The sequence below is a fragment of the Canis aureus genome, chromosome X, assembly GCF_053574225.1.
Source record: "Canis aureus isolate CA01 chromosome X, VMU_Caureus_v.1.0, whole genome shotgun sequence".
In the NCBI taxonomy this organism is placed as follows: Eukaryota; Metazoa; Chordata; class Mammalia; order Carnivora; family Canidae; genus Canis; species Canis aureus.
This window is the reverse complement of record NC_135649.1, coordinates 102,960,737-102,976,796: the sequence shown is the minus strand read 5'-3', so window position 1 is coordinate 102,976,796 and position 16,060 is coordinate 102,960,737. Positions and strand designations below refer to the sequence as shown.

General features: G+C 42.6%; 1 non-coding gene across 1 annotated transcript; it reads right to left on the bottom strand.

The window, feature by feature from the left end:
• Positions 1-5,025: 5,025 nt before the first annotated feature.
• LOC144309306 (U8 small nucleolar RNA) lies at positions 5,026-5,162 on the bottom strand. The gene has a single exon (XR_013375352.1). It is a non-coding gene; the product is annotated as a U8 small nucleolar RNA (small nucleolar RNA).
• Positions 5,163-16,060: the final 10,898 nt, after the last annotated feature.

The following is a 16,060-nucleotide window of genomic DNA, read 5'->3' as shown; positions in this document are numbered from 1 at the left end:
TTGGTGTTATTTGTCCTAGAAAGCTGCATATTGTGTGGTATCTCCTGAATTAAAAAATAAATTTCAAAAAAATTAAAAAAAAAAAACTCCCTGGAGCAGAAGATGGTATCATCTGCAGTTAAAAAATATGTATATCGGGCAGCCCTGGAGGCTTGGGTTGAGCGCCACCTTCGGCCTGGGGCGTGATCCTGGGATCCCAGGATTGAGTCCCACGTCGGGCTCCCTGCAAGAAGTCTGCTTCTCCCTCTGCCTGTGTCTCTGCCTCTCTCTCTGTCTTTCATGAATAAATAAGTAAAATCTTAAAAAAAAAAATATGTGCATCAAATCCTATGATAACTACCATTCATGGAAGACCTAGTATTTTCCACTTCCTCTGCCAAGTGCTTCATATCCGTTCCATTTATTCCATTACTCCCACAGGATGGGGCTCATCAGACATACTTTGCAGCTGAACTTGTAATTTTCTCAAGGTCACGTGGCTGATAAGTGGCAGAGCTGAGACTAGATCCCTGGTTATATTTGTCTGGGGCCCACACTTTTCCACTCCTCCAGCCTGATGCAACCTTCTGTCTCTTCATTTTCCGTTCTTCTCATACTCCAAGGTGTATCCCGGGTAATTGAAAATGTAGATGCTCTAGCCAAAGTGCTAAAAGCAGTCCCTATGAAGGAAGGTGATTAGGAGAATACAGCACAGTTTGGGGATTCTCTGTGGGCTTTAGTGAGGCTCCTTTTGTCCCAGCACGTTCCTGCATTATAGTACTTGGCTCCTAAGCATCCCCAGTGTGCCCTACTGTCCAAATTGGAACCTCATTTGCCAGCCAGCTCTTCTCTGTGTCCACTGGAGGCTGCACCGGGCTTCCTGTGATACAGATAGTCCTGAATCACCTGCTCTCCCCTTAGAGCCTTCCACCTCGCTGCAGCTGTACCTTGGAGGTCCTGTCCCTTGGTCGAACCACAGACAGCAAAGTTTAGATACCTGATTACCACAGCACATGCACACCCCCCTCCCTGCCTCATCCCTACAAGGGTATCGAAGTGTCTTCCCAATGAGCTGGTGGTTAGAGTCTTACTTCTTGCAGAATATAGTGGCTCTTGGGATGTAACTGAAGTTAGATCTAAGGGGGTTTTGTGAACAACACAGATACTGTCAGTAGGATTTTGCAGGAGTGTGGTATTTGAGACTGGCCCCTAACATGTACACCAGTGACTGAGCTTACCTAGATGGTCAGCAACCGAAGCCTCCCCGGCACTTTGGTAACTGTGGAAATCACTGTCCAGCAAACAGCTACCGAGGCTGAATCTCTTAGAACCCAGAGATCTTTTTTTTTTTAGCATTTATTTATTTATTCACGAGACACAGAGAGAGAGGCAGAGACACAGGCAGAGGGAGAAGCAGGCTCCTCACAGGGAGCCCGATGTGGGACTCGATCCTAGATCCCAGGATCACGACCTGAGCTGAAGGCAGGCGCTCAACCACTGAGCTACCCAGGTGTCCCAACCCAGAGATCTTTTAAGAGGAGACAAAATGATTTCTTGACATATAGACATACTATCTTGGAATAGCAAAGCCTCTTAGCACTTGCCCCAGAGGAGGATGCTGGTTTGTCTTGGTGCCTAATGGCATCTGTAAAAGTGTCCTGCACATTCAGTCATGTCGAGGGTTGTTTTGTCTAACAAGTTAAAGTTTTGACCATGCTTCATAGAAAGAGAACATTCTCATCCTGTAGAGATTCTTGAATGCACTTAGAAGGTGAGTGCAGAAAGGTGCTATTGAGTACAAAAGGCGAGCCCACCTTAGGGAGATTTTACAAGATCCCTTTGAAAATTAAATATGACCCAGTATTTAAAAGCACCTGTCACATAGCAGGACTGGAAAAAAAATCGAAGAATTACAAGGCAAACTGGCCTCCTTAGAAACTCCAAGAAGACAGTTGTTTTTATAACAAATTCTAATAATTGATCTTTATCAAGCACCTACTCAGTTACAGTTTTTGGGAGAAGCTGCAAGTGCTCATGGACGTGTCTTGGTCTTCTTCCTGGGCTGACAGGGAGACTACATTCCCACCCCGTGTAGGAAGGGTCATGCGACTACCGTTGACCCTGAAATAAGAACAGAAAGTATTTGACAGCTCCAGGCCAAAGTATTTGAGAACCAGTGTACCTCCTCCATTCTTTCTCTTTCATTCAGCAGCACACCCAGAGACCCTCACTGAGAAGTGGAGCCTTTGGACGGGAGCAGCCTGGACCCCTGGGTTGTCTGACAGAAGAGGCCCCCACCAACCCTCATCAGACTATGTGTAGGAGATGCGAACCTCTGTTGTTTGAAGCCTTGGCAGGTTTGCTATTGTATCAGCTATTGGACACTTTGATTAATGCACAGCTACTATCTATGGTTAGATGAATTTAAATATTTTAATAACAAAGGTAATAGTACATATATTCTTGTGGAAACTTCTAACAATACAGATAAATTACCATCTCTCCTTGCCTCAAAATTCAGCCCTGAATTCTGACAACGAACAATCTGAGGTATGTCATTTCAAAGCTGACCCAAGACTTTTTCATATGTAGATGTGCTATAAAAATATTTTGAATTCTTAAGATTTGCCATTAACAATGTGTATACTGTCCTGCCTCTTGACCTTGACTTAATAAAATGGACACAAGATATTTCCACAAGATCTACAGATCCACCACCCTCTTTTACCTGATCCCTAGAATTTTTTTCATTTCAAATAGGTTTATTGAGATGTAATATACAAAAACCAGCTCATACTTAATAGGTATAGTTTGATGAGTTTGATGTACGTGTACATCCATAGACTCATCATCACGATCAAGGTAAGAGACATATCCATCACCTCTGAAAGGTTCCTTGTGTCCTGTTGGTGGTTTTTCTAAAAACACTTCACGTGAAATCTCTCAAGGAAATTTTAAGTGCGTAATACAGTACTGTTAGCCATAGGCACAATGTTGTACAGCACGTCTTCAGAATTAATCCATCCTGTATCGGAGACTTTCTATCAATGGAGCAACACCCCATTCCCCCCTCTTCCCAGCCCCTGGTAACTGCCGATCTAATTTCTGATTCTACGAGTATGATGATTTTAGGTAACTCATGTGAACAGAACCATGCAGTATTTGTCCTTCTGTGCCTGGCTTCTTTCATTTAGTATAATGTGTTTCAGGCTCATCCATGTTGTCACAAATGGCAGGATTTTTTTTTTTTAGATTTTATTTATTTATTCATGAGAGACACAGAAAGAGAGGCAGAGACATAGGCAGAAGAAGAAGCAGGCTCCCTGTGGGGAGCCCAATGCAGGACTCAATCCCAGGACTCCAAGATCTTGACCTAAGCCAAAGGCAGATGCTCAACCACTGAGCCACCCAGGTGCCCCTGGGATTTCCTCTTTTAAGGCAGAATAATATTCTACTGTGTTGACACAAATGAATAAACCCTCTTTTTTTTTTTTCAATTTTACAGGAAAAGGAAGAGTTCTATTCAAGCCCAAGTTAGGACAGCCACCCCGGATACACAATCTTCAGAAAGAAAAGAGCACTTCATAGAAAGAACATTTGGTGCAGGATTATATGTGTTGTTGTTTTTTTTTTTTTTTTTTTTACATAAAAATTTACAAATCCTCATGACAAAGGACATTACAGAAAATTACAGACTTCATCTTATGTTTTTATTATGTATGAGGCTGTATGAGTTTCATCTTAGGGGCATTAGGGAGGTTATTTCCTTTATGTTTGGAATGTTCCCTTTTTTGTTTGTTTTAGTGAAACAGATGTACAATGTGCTTGGGGCAGAAGTAGAGCTCATGTTTTAAGGTTTTGCCGAGTCATTTTGACCTTCATAAATGGTAAAGTAAAACTTCTGTGAGAGCATAGGAGCAGGGCCCATAAACATGAAAAGTTGAAAATTTATTTTATCAACTGTGTGTGTGTATGAATGTATATATATTTATTGAAGTTTATGGGGCACCTGGGTGACTCAGCTGTTTAAGTGGCTGGCTCTTGGTTTTGGCTCAGGTCATGTTCCTTGGGGTTATGGGATCAAGTCCTGCATGGGGCTCCATGCTCAGCAGGGAGTCTGCTTGAGATTCTCTCTCCCTCTGCCCCTCCCCTAACTTAACATGCATGCCTCTTCCAAAATAAATACATTTTAAAGATATATATATGTAAATATGTATGTACATTTTATTTATCACATTTTTTCTTTTTTTTGAGATGTTATTTGTTTATTCATGAGAGACACAAAGAGAGAGAGAGAGGCAGAGACACAGGCAGAGGGAGAAGCAGGCTCCATGCAGGGAGCCTGGTGTGGGATTCAATCCCAGGACTCTGGGATCACACCCTGGGCTGAAGGCAGGTGCTAAACTGCTGAGCCACCCAGGGACCCCCTATCACATTTTCTTTATTCATTTCTCTTCAATGGACATTTAGGTTCTTTCCATAACTTGGCTATTGTGAATAGTGCTACAAGGTGTGTAAAAATGCAGGTATCTCTTTGAGATCCTGATTTCCATTCTTTTGAGTATTTATGCTCAGGAATGAGATTGCTGGATCATATGCTAGTTCTATTTTTAATTTTTAAAAAAGATTTATTTATTTATTCATGAGAGACACAGAGACAGAGAGAGGCAGAGACATAAGAAGAGGGAGAAGCAGGCTCCATGCAGGAAGCCCAATGTGGGACTTGATCCCAGGACTTTGGGATCACGCCCTGAGCCAAAGGCAGACGCTCAACCGCTGAGTCACCCAGGCGTCCTTATTTTTAATTTCTTGAGGAACTTCCATGCTGTTTTCTATAGTGGTTGGACCACTTTACATTCCTACCAACAGTGTACAAGGGTTCAATTTCTCCACATTCTTGCCAACACTTTTTTTTTTTTAAATAACCATCCTAACTGATATGAGGTGATATTTCATTGTGGTTTTGATTTGTATTTCCCTCATAATTAATGATGTTGAGCATCTTTTCATAGACCTTTTGGCCTATTGAAGGAGATCTCGTCAGGAAGAAGATAGGAGCAATCAGGGCATTGCCAGTCTTGATTACACAGAGATGTTTATCATGTATTATGGGAAACTCCAATCATCAAGTTCCAAGCCCTCCTCAAAGAAGAAAGAACAGGTAAGGATCATCCTACTTATGTTTGTGCAATAATTAATTTAACCATTCTCCTCCTAATGGACATATAAATTGTTTCCCATTTGTTGCTATGATTAACAGGAGTGAAATGAACATCTTTGAACATGAAAACTGGGGCAAACGTGCATGCTTTCTCATAGAAAAGAAGCTGTAAAGCTGATTAAAGCAGGTGAATGTAAAGATTGGGAATTTTTACAAGTATTGCTGAATTTGTTCCAAAAATGCTCTAACATTTCCTTGTCTGTCCAATTAATGTGTGGGAATGCCTTACCTCCTCCTAGGCATTTTATTCATCATACTTTGAAATTTTGGGAAACTTCGGGGTGAAAGATAGTCTCATTATTGTTTTATTTTTATTTCCTTTTTTCTAAACAGGTTGAGTCTGAAATATAGTTAATCCCTTAGCCCTAGAGAGTGGGATTTTTTGCATTCATGTTTTGAGTGCCTGGATTTTTCTCGGCATACTTTATATTTTGTTTTTAAACATTGTATTTATTTATTCATGAGAGACAACAGAGAGAGAGAGAGAGACAGAGAGAGAGACAGAGAGAGAGACAGAGAGAGGCAGAGACACAGGCAGAGGGAGAAGCAGGCTCCACGCAGGGAGCCCGATGTGGGACTTGATCCCGGGTCTCCGGGATCACACCCTGGGCTGAAGGCAGCGCTATACCGCTGAACCCCCTGGGCTGCCCATACTTTATATTTTGAAAAAGACATTCCTCCTTTACTTTGAAAAGCAAGGACTTGACAGAACCATCAGTTGCTGAGCAGTGGAGCCAAGCACCCTTAGCTAGACGAGGCTGGAGGTCAGAGCAGTTGCCAGAGTCCAAGGGAGAGAGACCACACGTAAAGCCTCATTTGGAGAGCCCAGGGTAGGCTGGTGGTCAGCATTCTGGATCCAGGGTTGAGCATAAAGTGGAGAAAGAACCATAAGGAGAAGAGGTGGGAAATGTAGATAGAGGGTCTGAGAACTTCTGTTAAAAGGCTTGGCAAATCTCTGAATTGCCACCACCAGCTAAAGTTGTGAGGTGCTCTCAATGGGCAGGTCCACTGGATGTGAAAGGACGAGAGGTGTGCCAAACACCCCACCCTGCCTCTGAGGTCTCCTCGCCCAAAGTCAGGCAGGATATAGATGGCTTTCCTGCATCATCACGTGATCCTGGATGGGCCGGATCCTAGTAGGGCTACATCTCTTGGCAACTGTGGTGGCCCACTGCATCCTCGCCGGTGTTGCAGGCTGGGCACAGTGTTGATGGCAGAAATGCAGACTGGCAGACTGGCATTTCTCCCCGTGTACAGTGCCCTTGTCCACTGACTTTGGGGCAGTATGAGTGTGCAGGGCTGGTAAGCGATGACAGGGAGACGTCTAGGCCAGGGGCAGTGGGAGGGGCCTACCACTGCGGGGAGGTGACAGCTGAGGGGAGATGTCCTTAGGTCAATTGCTGCAGTGCTTCTGTAGATAAAGGGCTAAGTGTGGACATGTCTGGAAAAAGATGCTCTAGATGGTGTCTGCAGCTCAGGCTGTCCTCCGTGGTTCCTGAGCTCCTGGCATGCCAGAGGCCAGATGTCCTATAGCTGTATTTAGTGGTCTCTATTACCACCAGCTAGTTCTTAGGGTAAGAGGTTGACTCAGAATGCAGACATTTGTAGGGTGGATGGAGAATCTGTGACAATGGCACAGTTTATTAAACTGACCACAGATGACAGGGATACATGGAGTCCAGAGCTGTATCTTTACGGTTATAATAACCTAGACTTGACGTACTCAGAAAAAAAATTCTGTACTAGCTGTCTCCAGGTTATCATATGCTCTGTGACACAATGTGAATTACTACTCACGTGTAGTGGGGGGAATATTTGTGTTTCTTTTTTTTTTTAATTTTTTAAATTTATTTATGATAGTCACACAGAGAGAGGGAGAGGCAGAGACACAGGCAGAGGGAGAAGCAGGCTCCATGCACCGGAAGCCTGATGTGGGATTCGATCCCGGGTCTCCAGGATCACGCCCTGGGCCAAAGGCAGGCGCCAAACCACTGCGCCACCCAGGGATCCCAATATTTGTGTTTCTAAGAAAGTTGTGTATATCGCCTAAGTGGCAGCTGAGTGAGAGTAATGCACACTAAAGGGGACAGGAAATAAGGTTTATTTCCCTGTATTAGAAATTTAATAGAAGTTATATATGCTCCCTTTAGCAGGTTTCCCCCTTTTATTTGTGACTGCTGCTTTATCTTTTCCACCAATCATAACACAGATTACTCCTTGCCTCTCCTTCCACATTTGCATAAGTCTCATATTGCACAATCTTTCTGTGGCTCTACATTTTATTTGAAATCACTGTATCTATTGGATATTAGTATCATTTGACTCAGTAAACTGCAGTGGGCCCAGAAATTCTGTCCTATAAGGACAGAAAGCTGGATATTGGCAAACATTAATAGGTGTACAAGCTACAGCCTCCCAATTTAAAATCTTTCATTTTGAAATAATTTTATTCTTACATAGAAATTGTAAAAATAGTGCAGAGAGTTCCTGTGGCTTGTACAACCAAGTTCAGCCAAACAAATCTGTTTATAGTGTGATAGTTCATTTATCAGAATGCATAGATGGACACTGGTAGAGTAGTATTTAACTGCAATCAAGGGACACCTGAGTGGCTCAGCGGTTAAGCTCTGCCTTCAGCTCAGGGCGTGATCCTGGAGTTCAGGGATCGAGTCCCACATTGGGCTCCCTGAGGGGAGCCTGGTTCTCCCTCTCCCTCTGCCTATGTCTCTGCCTCTCCCTGTGTCAAAACTAACTAACTAACTAACTAAATAAATAAATAAATAAATAAAATCTTAAAAAAAAAAAAACCGCAATCAATCTGAATTTCACCAGACTGAAATAGACAGGCAATCAGTGCTTTTTGTTATGTTTTGTTTTCTTTGGTAAGTAGCTAAAGACACTTTTATCACATGTATAAATCTGTATGAATTCTACCAGAATACACAGAAATTTCCCCAACTCCCCACAAAACCCCTAAGTTCCTTCTCTTTTGGAGTTTGTTCTCATCACGATGAGTGTACTCTTTATTTATTTATTTATTTTATAAATTAATTTTTTATTGCTGTTCAATTTACCAAATACAGAATAACACCCAGTGCTCATCCCGTCAAGTGTCCCCCTCAGTGCCCGTCACCCATTCACCCCCACCCCCGCCCTCCTCTCCTTCCACAACCCCTAGTTCATTTCCCAGAGTTAGGAGTCTTTATGTTCTGTCTCCCTTTCTGATATTTCCCACACATTTCTTCTCCCTTCCCTTCTATTCCCTTTCACTATTATTTATATTCCCCAAATGAATGAGAACATACACTGTTTCTCCTTCTCCGATTGACTTACTTCACTCAGCATAATACCCTCCAGTTCCATCCACGTTGAAGCAAATGGTGGGTATTTGTCGTTTCTAATGGCTGAGGAATATTCCATTGTATACATAAACCACATCTTCTTTATCCATTCATCTTTCAATGGACACCGAGGCTCCTTCCACAGTTTGGCTATTGTGGACATTGCTGCTATAAACATCGGGGTGCAGGTGTCCCGTCGTTTCATTGCATCTGTATCTTTGGGGTAAATCCCCAACAGTGCAATTGCTGGGTCATAGGGCAGATCTATTTTTAACTCTTTGAGGAGCCTCCACACAGTTTTCCAGAGTGGCTGCCCCAGTTCACATTCCCACCAACAGTGCAAGAGGGTTCCCTTTTCTCCACATCCTCTCCAACATTTGTGGTTTCCTGCCTTGTTAATTTTCCCCATTCTCACTGGTGTGAGGTGGTATCTCATTGTGGTTTGGATTTGTATTTTCCTGATGCCAAGTGATGCAGAGCATTTTCTCATATGCATGTTGGCCATGTCTATGTCTTCCTCTGTGAGGTTTCTCTTCATGTCTTTTGCCCATTTCATGGTTGGATTGTTTGTTTCTTTGGTGTTGAGTTTAATAAGTTCTTTATAGATCTTGGAAACTAGCCCTTTATCTGATACGTCATTTGCAAATATCTTCTCCCATTCTGTAGGTTGTCTTTGAGTTTTGTTGACTGTATCCTTTGCTGTGCAAAAGCTTCTTATCTTGATGAAGTCCCAATAGTTCATTTTTGCTTTTGTTTCTTTTGCCTTCGTGGATGTATCTTGCAAGAAGTTACTGTGGCCCAGTTCAAAAAGGGTGTTGCCTGTGTTCTCCTCTAGGATTTTGATAGAATCTTGTCTCACATTTAGATCTTTCATCCATTTTGAGTTTATCTTTGTGTATGGTGCAAGAGAGTGGTCTAGTTTCATTCTTCTGCATGTGGATGTCCAATTTTCCCAGCACCATTTATTGAAGAGACTGTCTTTCTTCCAATGGATAGTCTTTCCTCCTTTATCGAATATTAGTTGGCCATAAAGTTCAGGGTCCACTTCTGGGTTCTCTATTCTGTTCCATTGATCTATGTGTCTGTTTTTGTGCCAGTACCACACTGTCTTGATGACCACAGCTTTGTAGTACAACCTGAAATCTGGCATTGTGATGCCCCCAGATATGGTTTTCTTTTTAAAAATTCCCCTGGCTATTCGGGGTCTTTTCTGATTCCACACAAATCTTAAAATAATTTGTTCTAACTCTCTGAAGAAAGTCCATAGTATTTTGATAGGGATTGCATTAAACGTGTAAATTGCCCTGGGTAACATTGACATTTTCACAATATTAATTCTGCCAATCCATGAGCATGGAATATTTTTCCATCTCTTTGTGTCTTCCTCAATTTCTATCAGAAGTGTTCTATAGTTTTTAGGGTATAGATCCTTTACCTCTTCGGTTAGGTTTATTCCTAGGTATCTTATGCTTTTGGGTGCAATTGTAAATGGGATTGACTCCTTCATTTCTCTTTCTTCAGTCTCATTGTTAGTGTATAGAAATGCCACTGACTTCTGGGCATTGATTTTGTATCCTGCCACGCTACCAAATTGCTGTATGAGTTCTAGCAATCTTGGGGTGGAGGCTTTTGGGTTTTCTATGTAGAGTATCATGTCATCGGCAAAGAGGGAGAGTTTGACTTCTTCTTTGCCAATTTGAATGCCTTTAATGTCATTTTGTTGTCTGATTGCTGAGGCTAGGACTTCCAATACTATGTTGAATAGCAGTGGTGAGAGCGGACATCCCTGTCTTGTTCCTGATCTTAGGGGAAAGGCTCCCAGTGCTTCCCCATTGAGAATGATATTTGCTGTGGGCTTTTCGTAGATGGCTTTTAAGATGTCGAGGAATGTTCCCTCTATCCCTACACTCTGAAGAGTTTTGATCAGGAATGGATGCTGTATTTTGTCAAATGCTTTCTCTGCATCTAATGAGAGGATCATATGGTTCTTGGTTTTTCTCTTGCTGATATGATGAATCACATTGATTGTTTTACGAGTGTTGAACCAGCCTTGTGTCCCAGGGATAAATCCTACTTGGTCATGGTGAATAATTTTCTTAATGTACTGTTGGATCCTATTGGCTAGTATCTTGTTGAGAATTTTTGCATCCATGCTCATCAGGGATATTGGTCTGAATTCTCCTTTTTGGTGGGGTCTTTGTCTGGTTTTGGAATTAAGGTGATGCTGGCCTCATAGAACGAATTTGGAAGTACTCCATCTCTTTCTATCTTTCCAAACAGCTTTAGTAGAATAGGTATGATTTCTTCTTTAAACGTTTGATAGAATTCCCCTGGGAAGCCATCTGGCCCTGGGCTCTTGTGTCTTGGGAAGTTTTTGTTGACTGCTTCCATTTCCTCCCTGGTTATTGGCCTGTTCAGGTTTTCTATTTCTTCCTGTTCCAGTTTTGGTAGTTAGTGGTTTTCCAGGAATGCGTCCATTTCTTCTAGATTGCCTAATTTATTGGCGTATAGCTGTTTATAATATGTTTTTAAAATCGTTTGTATTTCCTTGGTGTTGGTAGTGATCTCTCCTTTCTCATTCATGATTTTATTAATTTGAGTCTTCTCTCTCTTCTTTTTAATAAGGTTGGCTAATGGTTTATCTATCTTATTAATTCTTTCAAAGAACCAACTCCTGGTTCTGTTGATCTGTTCCACAGTTCTTCTGGTCTCGATTTCATTGAGTTCTGCTCAAATTTTAATTAACTCCTCTTCTGCTGGGTGTAGGGTCCATCTGCTGTTTTTTCTCTAGCTCCTTTATGTGTAAGGTTAGCTTTTGTATTTGAGTTCTTTCCAGTTTTGGAATGGATGCTTGCATTGCAATGTATTTCCCCCTTAGGACTGCTTTTGCTGCATCCCAAAGATTTTGAATGGTTGTATCTTCATTCTCATTAGTTTCCATGAATCTTTTTAATTCTTCCTTAATTTCCTGGTTGACCCTTTCATCTTTTAGCAGGATGGTCCTTAACCTCCATGTGTTTGAGGTCCTTCCAAACTTCTTGTGTATTAGTTCTAATTTCAAGGCATTATGGTCTGAGAATATGCAGGGGATGATCCCAATCTTTTGGTATCGGTTCAGACCCGATTTGTGACCCAGTATGTGGTCTATTCTGGAGAAAGTTCCATGTGCACTTGAGAAGAATGTGTATTCAGATGAGTTTGGATGTAAAGTTCTGTAGATATCTGTGAAATCCATCTGGTCCAGTGTATCATTTAAAGCTCTCGTTTCTTTGGAGATGTTGTGCTTAGAAGACCTATCGAGGGTAGAAAGAGCTAGATTGAAGTCACCAAGTATAAGTGTATTATTATCTAAGTATTTCTTCACTTTGGTTATTAATTGGTTTAAATATTTGGCAGCTCCCACATTCGGGCCATATATATTGAGGATTGTTAAGTCCTCTTGTTGGATAGATCCTTTAAGTATGATATAGTGTCCCTCTTCATCTCTCACTACAGTCTTCGGGGTAAAATTTAGTTTATCTGATATAAGGATGGCTACCCCTGCTTTCTTTTGAGGACCATTTGAATGGTAAATGGTTCTCCAACCTTTTATTTTCAGGTTATAGGTGTCCTTCTGTCTAAAATGAGTCTCTTGTAGACAGCAAATAGATGGGTCCTGCTTTTTTATCGTCAGAAACCCTGCACCTTTTGATGGGGTCATTAAGCCCGTTCACGTTCAGAGTTACTATTGAAAGATATGAGTTTAGTGTCATCATAATATCTATTCAGTCCTTGTTTTTGTGGACTGTTCCACTGAACTTCTTCTTAAAGGGGAATTTTAAGAGTCCCCCTTAAAATTTCTTGCAGAGCTGGTTTGGAGGTCACATATTCTTTCAGTTCCTGCCTGTCTTGGAAGCTCTTTATCTCTCCTTCCATTTTGAATGAGAGCCTTGCTGGATAAAGTATTCTTGGTTGCATGTTCTTCTCATTTAGGACCCTGAATATATCCTGCCAGCCCTTTCTGGCCTGCCAGGTGTCTGTGGAGAGGTCTGCTGTTACCCTAATACTCCTCCCCATAAAAGTCAGGGATTTCTTGTCTCTTGCTGCTTTAAGGATCTTCTCTTTATCTTTGGAATTTGCAAGCTTCACTATTAGATGTCGAGGTGTTGAACGGTTTTTATTGATTTTAGGGGGGGATCTATTTCCTGGATCTGAATGCCTGTTTCCCTTCCCAGATTAGGAAAGTTTTCAGCTAGGATTTGTTCAAATACATATTCTGGCCCTCTGGCCCTTTCGGCGCCCTCGGGAACCCCAATTAAACGTAGGTTTTTCTTCCTCAGGCTGTCGTTTATTTCCCTTAGTCTGTCTTCATGGTCTTTTGTCTCTTTTTTCCTCAGTTTCCCTCTTTGCCATCAACTTGTCTTCTATGTCACTCACTCGTTCTTCCACCTCGTTAACCCTCATTGTTAGGACTTCTAGTTTGGATTGCATCTCATTCAATTGATTTTTAATTTCTGCTTGATTGGATCTAAATTCTGCAGTCATGAAGTCTCTTGAGTCCTTTATGCTTTTTTCTAGAGCCACCAGTAGCTGATAATAGTGCTCTGAATTGGCTTTCTGACATTGAATTGTAATCCAGATTTTGTAACTGTGGGAGAGAGGACTGTTTCTGATTCTTTCTTTTGAGGTGAGGTTTTCCTTCTAGTCATTTTGCTCAGTGCAGAGTGGCCAAAAACAAGTTGTATTGGGAAAAGGAGAAAAAGAGAGAGAGAGAAGGAAAGAAAAGAGAAAAAGAAAAAGGAAAAAGGAAGAAAAAAGGAAAAAAAGAGAAGAAAAAGAGAAAGAAAAAGAAAGGTGAAAAAAAAGGGTGGGGGAAGCAATCAGAAATGAAAAAGAAGAAAAAAAAAAGAAAAAACAAACCACTGGGGAGTATCTTCTGATTCTGTGTACTTTAAGTCCCTTGACTTCCCCTGGAACTTGTCCGTCTAGCTGGTCTTCTGGGGGAGGGGCCTGTTGTGCTGATTTTCAGGTGTTAGCACTTGGGGGAGCTGCTCTGCCCCCTGCCTGGTGCAGGGCTCAGTGGGGGTTGTTTACCCCGTGAGGCCGCAGGAGGAACAACCCCAGTGGCGGGGCCAGCTCTGGAAACCTGGATTCAGCCCCCGCAGGAACTCCGGAGCTCTCGGTCTGCAGGGCCTGGAGGCTCCGGGGCGGGGCCGCTGATCTGCTCAGCTCGGGGCAGGAGCGTCCTTGCTGTCCTGGGCCCTCCCGGCCTCTGCCTGTCCCGGGGGAGGCCGGATCCTGGATCCTGGGCTGTGTCCCGGCGCCCTGTGCTCCCGGGCCTGTGCTGTTGGATTGGCGCTCCCGCCCCACAGCCCCCTCCGCGGAGCCGCCGCCCGAGCCCCCCCCCCCCCCCCCCCCCCCGCCCCTTAGAGAGCTCGGTGCACTCTGCCGGGGCACAGGTGTCTGTTACTGTCCCGGGGAACCCGAGGGCATCCTCGCCCTCCTGGGTCCTGCTCTAACTCCCTGCGAGCCCCTTTCCGCCCGGGAAGGTTGGTGCAGCTCCTGCTCCTCCGGGACGGGGCTCTCCTGTCCTGGGGACACTCGCCCCGGCCTCAGCCCGGCTCCTCGCGGGGCCCCTCCCCCTTGGAGGCCTTTTGTTTCTTTATTTCTTTTTCCGCCGTCTTCCTACCTTGATAGAAGCGCGAACTCTTCTCACTGTAGCGTTCCAGCTGATCTCTCTTTAAATCTCAGGCCGAATTCGTAGATTTTCAGAATGACTTGAAGGTTATCTAGGTAATTTGGTGGGGACAGGTGATTTGGGGACCCTACTCTTCTGCCATCTTGCCCCCTGAGTGTACTCTTTAATCCCCATCCCCTATTTCCTTTGCAAGCAATGATCTATTCTTTGTCAGTATAATTTTTCTTTTCTGAAACCGTTAATACAAATGGAACTAAAAATTACATAATTTTATGAAATGGGCCTTTTCAGTTAGCACAATGCACTTGGGATCCACCTAAATTGTGAGGGTAAGTAGTATATCCCTTTTCATTGCTGAATACTATTCCCAGTACAATAGTTTATCCATCTAGCCATTGAAGGAGGTTGGGATTAGCATCTCTGGTTTGGGGCTATTACCAATATGGTCGTTATGTACGTTTGTGTATGGTGTTTTGTGTGAACATATATTTTCATTTCTCTAGGGTAAATTTTCACAAGGCTCTCTAGGGTAAATATTCTGTCATACAGTAGGTATACATTTAACTTTGAAAGAAACTAGTAAATTGATTTCCAGAGATCCTGGACCATTTTACATCCTCACCATCAGTGAGGTGAGTTCACCATCAGTGAACATCAGGTCTAGCTGTTCTATACGCTCATCAGCACTTGATATTTTCAGTAATTTCTATTTTACCTATTCTAGTAGGTACGTAGTAGTATATTGTGGCTTAAAGTTATGTTATACTAATGGATAATGATGTGACTATTTTGTCATCTCCATATTTACTATCTGTATATCCTCTGTGAACTGTGTGTTCAAGCCTTATGCTCATTTTTTAAAAAAGATTTTATTTATTTACTCATGAGAGACAGAGACAGAGAGGCAGAGACACAGGCAGATGGAGAAGCAGGCTCCATGCAGGGAGCCTGATGCGGGACTTGATCCCGGGTCTCCAGGATCATGTCCTGGGCTGAAGATGGCGCTAATCCTCTGAGCCACCAGGGCTACCCCCCCCCTCATTTTCTAATTAGATTGTTTCTTGTTGTTAAATAATTTTGGGGGGGGCGCCTGGGTGGCTCAGTCAGTTAAGTGTCTGCCTTCGGCTCAGGTCATGATCCCACGGTCCTGAGATCAAGCTCTCTGCTCCTCGGGGATCCTGCTTCTCCCTTTGCCTTTTGTTTTCCCTATCCCCCAATCAAATAAATAAATTAAATCTAAAAAAAACCCAGAACTTTTTTGGGGGAGGGGGGTGATATGTGATATGCATGTGATAAAAGTATCTTTAGCTATATGCCAAAGAAAACAAAGCATGAGTCTTTGATCAGATAGGTGATTTGTAAGCATTTTCCCCCAGTATATGGTGGAAATGAGTTGTGTATCTTACAGTTGGTGTGGTCCTGCAGCCTGCAATAAATGCATGTGATAATATCAATGGAGGAAAAATTTTAAAGTTCTGCCCCTGTATCTTCCCAGTGTGTATTATGGCAAACAATTTCTACTACTTCACTGAGTGAATCTGAGAAAGCACCAGAGACCACTGGTGGCGGTATCTGTGGGGTTGTTTAAGGACAGCACATCTGAAACTTCCTTAAAGGTAAGTACAGGCCTTTATTATTATATTAATATAGTGTATAGGTTAGAATTAGCAAATATCACAGGAAATCACACTTGGTAAGGCTAGTATTTTTCTAAGCAAACTTGTGATTGTGTATATATACATGTGCACGCATACTCACACACACACAGCATTGGTAGATATCTGGGTGCATGATCACGTTGAGACTTTCTAATCAAGAAGGTAACTTTGTTGGTGTACTTCC